Below are 5542 nucleotides of genomic sequence, written 5' to 3' on the forward strand. Positions count from 1 at the left end.
AAACCACAACACACCCTGTCTCATCTTCTTAACAGAAGACAAGGAAAGATTCCCACGGACACCATCAGACTGTTGCTTTGTTTCTCTGATAGTTGGTCCACGGGGTGACATCTGATTACAACATGTCTTTCTCATTTAGGACAAGGACGGTTATGGCTTCCTCTATTCTCTGGCAAAAACAATTGGAGCAGCAGACGGTATGAGCACAGAGTCTGACATGAGTGCTCTCCAGCCATTCCTTCTTGCTAAGTCCAGTGGCAGACTTGTGGGCTGCCAGCCCATCACGATCTCTTCTCTCTCTTTTCTGGACCGCATGCATACCCTAGTCTTGTTAGTGCAGCAAGGAGCCCAGGCAAATAACTGTCTCACTCTTGATGGCTGGGGTTGGGTTCCAGTTCTAAACAGTATGCAGAAGCCTAATGAGGATAGAGCTTTTAAGAAAATTGCTGTTTACTGGTAAAACAAAAAGAAACCTATTCAACAGGCATGTTTCTTTTTCTCTTTGTCCTTCCTGCCCGAAGTGTGGAGAAGCCACCAAGTATTCCAATATCCTCTTGTGACCACATGAAGGGAAGCCATTCACTGTATACATCCATAGAGGGGATGAAAGGCATGTGCATCACTGAGCATTGGGCCAGCTCTGAGATTCCTACTTTGGAGTCCTCTATGGGGGCTGAGGGATGGGCTTTTTAAGACTTTGTGGGCTTGGTTTCTTGAACTATAGAATGCAGACTTGACCTGGGGAAGCACAAGGCTAAGTCTGTTATCTTAGTTACCGATCTGTTCGTGTGAAAAGACACCATGACCAAGACAACTTTTAAAAGAAAGCATTTAATTGGGGGCTTGCTTACAGTTTCAGAGGGTTAGTCCATGATCATCATGGCGGGGGAGTGTGGCAGCAGGCAGGCAGGAATGGCACCAGAACAGTAGCTAAGAGCTCACATCCTGATCTTGAGAGAGCAAGCAGACAGAGCCTGGGCCTAGTGTGGGCTTTTGAAAGTTCAACAAGACTACTAACAAACACTTTTAATGACATAGTTTTAAAACACTATGGTTGGGGTATTGAAAGAGAATAAAGCAGCCAGTGAGAAAAATCTCAGAAACAAAGTGCCCATAACACATGGTAGCTCAGTACTCACTAGCTGGAAATAGCACATGGGGATTCGACATAGCCGGGGTGGAGCTCAGTGCTGGAAGGAATTAATTATTGTGCATGAGAGCCTGGTTTAATCTATAGCCACAGAATGAACCATGGACTGTGCCAAGTCAAAACCATAGCTTTGGCAATCACTTTGACTTAACCAGTCTGCATGACTGCAGATAAGTCATCGAGATTGTGCTAAGTCATGGTGAAGTACTAAGTCATGGTGAATACATAATTCTCGGAGTTAGGATATGGAACAAAGGCTAGAGGAGAAAGATTTCCTTTACTTTGCTCTGAAAAGATTCAGGCATCCGCCCTTAGGTTTTCAATAAGCCCTGGTCTAGTGACCTGAGAGAACAAGTAACTTAAACCATTAAAATAGCCCGAGTAATAATAGACAGCTTCCCATCGAGTAACCCAGGTAAGACAATATGTGGAGCCCACGTGATAAAGCCATTATCAACGTGGTAGGAATTCCTTGTGAATGTTCTATTTAGAAACTTTACAGGTGTGTCTCCCTTTCTTCATGACAACCTCTGTATTTCACTAGTCTGGTGAGATGTTGTGAAACCAGATAGAGTCGATTCGTAGGGCTGGAGATGTGACTCAGCAGTTAAGAGCATGCATTGCTTTTCCAGAGGACCAGCGTCGGCTTCAACTCACAGCCATCTGAAATCCAGCTCCAGGGGAAGCAAGCGATAGGAGACAACCTCTTCTGGCCCCTTGGGCATTTGACCTTGAGCACTCTCGAGCACTTACTCTCTCTCTGTCTCTCTGTCTCTGTCTCTGCCTCTGTCTCTCTCTCTCTCACATACACACACTTAAATCTTTAAAAACCAATGTGTGAAGTTATTTTTATAATTGCGGGGAAACCTTAGTGCACGAGGGATCCCACATCTGGAGAGCCTCTTGCAATGTCTGAGTGTATGAGAAGCTGGCGGTGTCACCTCAGCTGTGAATCTTGCACCAGAGTAGCCCTTGGTGTCCAGTATTTCTTGTCCTCAGAACTGTTATCCTCCCCAGAGCCCCAGGAAAGCAAAAGGCAAAGCAGCACAGACCAGAGACTGCGTAGCAAGTCGGTAGCAGGGCTGTGACTGGAGTGTCAACTTGACACAGCTGGAGTTATCACAGAGAAAGGAGCTTCAGTTGAGGAAATGCCTCCATGAGATCCAACTGTAAGGCATTTTCTCAATTAGTGATCAAGAGGGAAAGGCCCCTTGTGGGTGGGACCATCTCTGGGCTGGTAGTCTTGGTTCTATAAGAGAGCAGGCTAAGCAAGCCAGGGGAGGCAAGCCAGTAAAGAACATCCCTCCATGGCTTCTGCATCAGCTCCTGATTCCTGACCTGCTTGAGTTCCAGTCCTGACTTCTTTCAGTGATGAACAGCAGTGTGGAAGAGTAAGCTGAATAAACCCTTTCCTCCCCAACTTGCTTCTTGGTCATGATGTTTGTGCAGGAATAGAAACCCTGATTAAGACACCTGGTTAGTCTTTTCTGGGCTGACACTTTCCCCTGGGCATCCAACCTCCCTCCCAACCCCATGGTAAAGTAGACTCCTCTCATAGGAAAGAGCAAACTGAAGGAAGGTCGTACTTGCAGGATTTCTGGAAGTTTCTGTGAGCAACCTGCTGAGGGTTGGAGGAGTGTCTCTCTGGTTTTCCCTTCTGAGCTCTTCTCCCACCCTTCTATCCCTTGCCTAGAGTTTTTGTAACTCGGCAGCAGGCCCTCTTACAGCCCCACTTGGGCTGGGGCCCCTTTATCAGTAAGGAGGCGTATGGCCAGTTAAGTGTGTGAAAGAGAAGAAAAGGAGCGGTGTCTGTCAGGGGGACACAGCTGCTTTCTGGGAGCTTCCACTGACCAAATAAAAGATAGCTTGAACATCGGAGCAGGCAGTCAGTACCCATATAACCCAACAATAAAGACACGCTGATCCATAAATTACAATTTCACTAATCCCGATGTAAGGAAATGATCTCCCTAAAGCACAGTGTCCGCCACTGATGGCAGCCAGGAGGATAGAATGGAAATGGCACAATTCTGAGACTATTATAGTAATAATTGATTCAGGTGGTTTGACGGTAGTGGCTCACACCTTTAATCCCAGCATTTGGGAGGTATAGGCGGCAGATCTCTGTGAGTCCAAGGTCGACTGGTCTACAGAGCGAGTTCCAGGACAGCCAGGGCTGTTACACAGAGAAACTATGTCTTAGGAAAAAAATCAGAGAAAAATAAAAATAGACCTTGAGCTGGAGCATATAGGTGAAAGGCTGATGAGAGAGATGTATTTGTGCATTGCATATTGACACATACCTTCGCAGATTGTTTATTAAGGGGACAAAGGTAACTTTACAGTGGGAAAGTCTTGGCAGAGAAATGACCCAAGTCCACCTGGTAATATGAGTCAAACAGGTGTGTTATCTTGTGCTTTCTGATAGTCGGTCTTGAGAGAGTGCATGGGCCAACAATTCACGGTATCCTGACAGAAATGCATAGCTTGGGGTTGGAACTTGAGGAGAAAGCAGACAAACTCGTGTTCAAAACCCTGTAAAACAAAGAGTGTGTTTTAATCTTTCCAAGCGTAAAGGTCATGGGAGACAGAGAAAGACTTAGAGACTGTTCTAGAACAAGAGAACAAAAGAAACATGACAACAGATGACCCTGCGTTACTGTGGAGAGGAGTGTGGGGTTAGCTACAACAGACAAGGCTGAAAGAGCTGCTGGGGTCTGAACACAGACTGTGGATTCAGGGATCTGTCAAACTACAAATGGCCTCAGAGCCAACTACTGGATAGATTTTTGGGTGTTCTCAACAGAAAAGGATGAGTGTGTGAGGTGAAAGGAAACAGAAACCTACTTCGGTTCTCTGAGGGTCAAAAGTTAAACTAACAGGGTGGCTCACGATTAGGTTACTCCAGTTCCCGGGGATTTGATGTCTTCTGCAGGCAAATCACTCATACACACTGAAAACCAAAAAACAAGTAACACTGTGAGTTCCAGGCCAGCCTGATCTACATAGCAGTTCCAGGGACGCTGCCTGTGTGTCTTCACTTACCAGAGAGGGGAGAAAGTCTTTCAGGCTTCTTCTGTTAAGGGCACTAATCCCAGTCATGAGGGCTCCACCCTCAGGACCTATCACCTCAGAAATGTCTCCACAATTCAGTGTTAGGCCTTCAGTGTATTTGAGGATATGCAGACTCTTAGACCACAGAAGGGAGAGACAGGGAAATGAATTGGACACATAAGGGTTCTTTGGAAAGTCAGTTGTGTCAGATGGTGTCTTTGCTGGGGGAAAACATGTGAAGGACTGTTTTCCTGAAGCAGACACAGTGAAAGGATGTTCTGCTAAAGCAAGCACATGAAAGGATGTGTGATGAAGGATCCTTTGCTAATGACACACATGTATTGGTTCGCCTTACAATGTGTAGCCAAGCTCTGTTTTTCGTGTCTCCATAGAGAAAAACGCACCAAAAACCTTCTGGTGGTGCTCTGGAGGCTTCTTGCCGCTTCCAAGGACTCAGGCCGATTGGCAGAGTGATGTCAGATGATGCAGACTCAAGTGTCGTTTTGCTGACAGACTCACATGCTGAGGCAAGACCTGTGGACATGTAATGTTTGGAAGGAGAATAAATAGGACCCAATGGACAGTGATAGGGGACTTGCTTGCATAGCTAGCTTTGTAACACTTCTTGGTCTCCTGTCTTCACTGATCTTTGCTTCGTTCAGAGAGGCATGACAGAGAACTTCTGGTGTCCCTGATGGTCCTAATTACTCCTGATGACTCCTGCCAATTCAGCGGAGGCCTGGCTGTTTCTGCTGGGCTGTGCCACTGCTGCTGATTGGTGTTTGCTACCCGACACTACTGAACTGGACTGCTGGCATATTTGTGAAGTATTTGTGAGCCGACCAAGCTGCTGCTGCTGAATCCTGGGAATGAACTGCTGGCTTCTGGCAACGCAGAGGGATTTGCCCCAAAGAACAATTTCTAAACAGGTCCACTCCCCATCCCCCACCCCTGTATCCTAAGAACCTTTCTTTTCCACTACCTCTGGTGGGTGGTGGGCTAGAAGGGAGGGTAAAGCAATTGAGAACCCATATTAAAAGTAGGTTTTGAAAAAATTAAAGCTTACAGGTAAATGTTGATCCTGCTTTGTTACTAGTGAGTGACCTGGGTGTGAGGTATATGTGTATATAAGTTAAATGGCCCGTGTGCCCTTATCTTTCCTGTCACATGTCTTTGAATATGGATCTTTTAGGTACAAAGTATCTTCAGGGTCCACTCCCTGGGTGGCCTTCTGAACCCACATCAGGGGGCTGTGCTTGCCATTGAAAGAACCTAGTGGGGAAACCCCCACCCAACTCCCGATTCAGCGTGCACCCAAGAATCACGAATAGAACACAA

General features: G+C 46.4%; 1 long non-coding RNA gene across 2 annotated transcripts; it reads right to left on the reverse strand.

Moving 5' to 3' along the window:
• Positions 1–3484: 3484 nt before the first annotated feature.
• LOC110293801 lies at positions 3485–4707 on the reverse strand. 2 transcript variants are annotated; one of them, XR_002377852.1, is made up of 3 exons: positions 4609–4707; positions 4043–4103; positions 3485–3685 (listed from the first exon to the last, which is right to left on the reverse strand). It is a non-coding gene; the product is annotated as an uncharacterized LOC110293801 (long non-coding RNA). The 2 variants fall into 2 exon arrangements; XR_002377851.1 differs by having other exon boundaries at positions 4031–4103.
• Between the last annotated feature and the right edge of the window lie 835 nt (positions 4708–5542).

The sequence above is a fragment of the Mus caroli genome, chromosome 4, assembly GCF_900094665.2.
Source record: "Mus caroli chromosome 4, CAROLI_EIJ_v1.1, whole genome shotgun sequence".
NCBI classification, from domain to species: domain Eukaryota; kingdom Metazoa; phylum Chordata; class Mammalia; order Rodentia; family Muridae; genus Mus; species Mus caroli.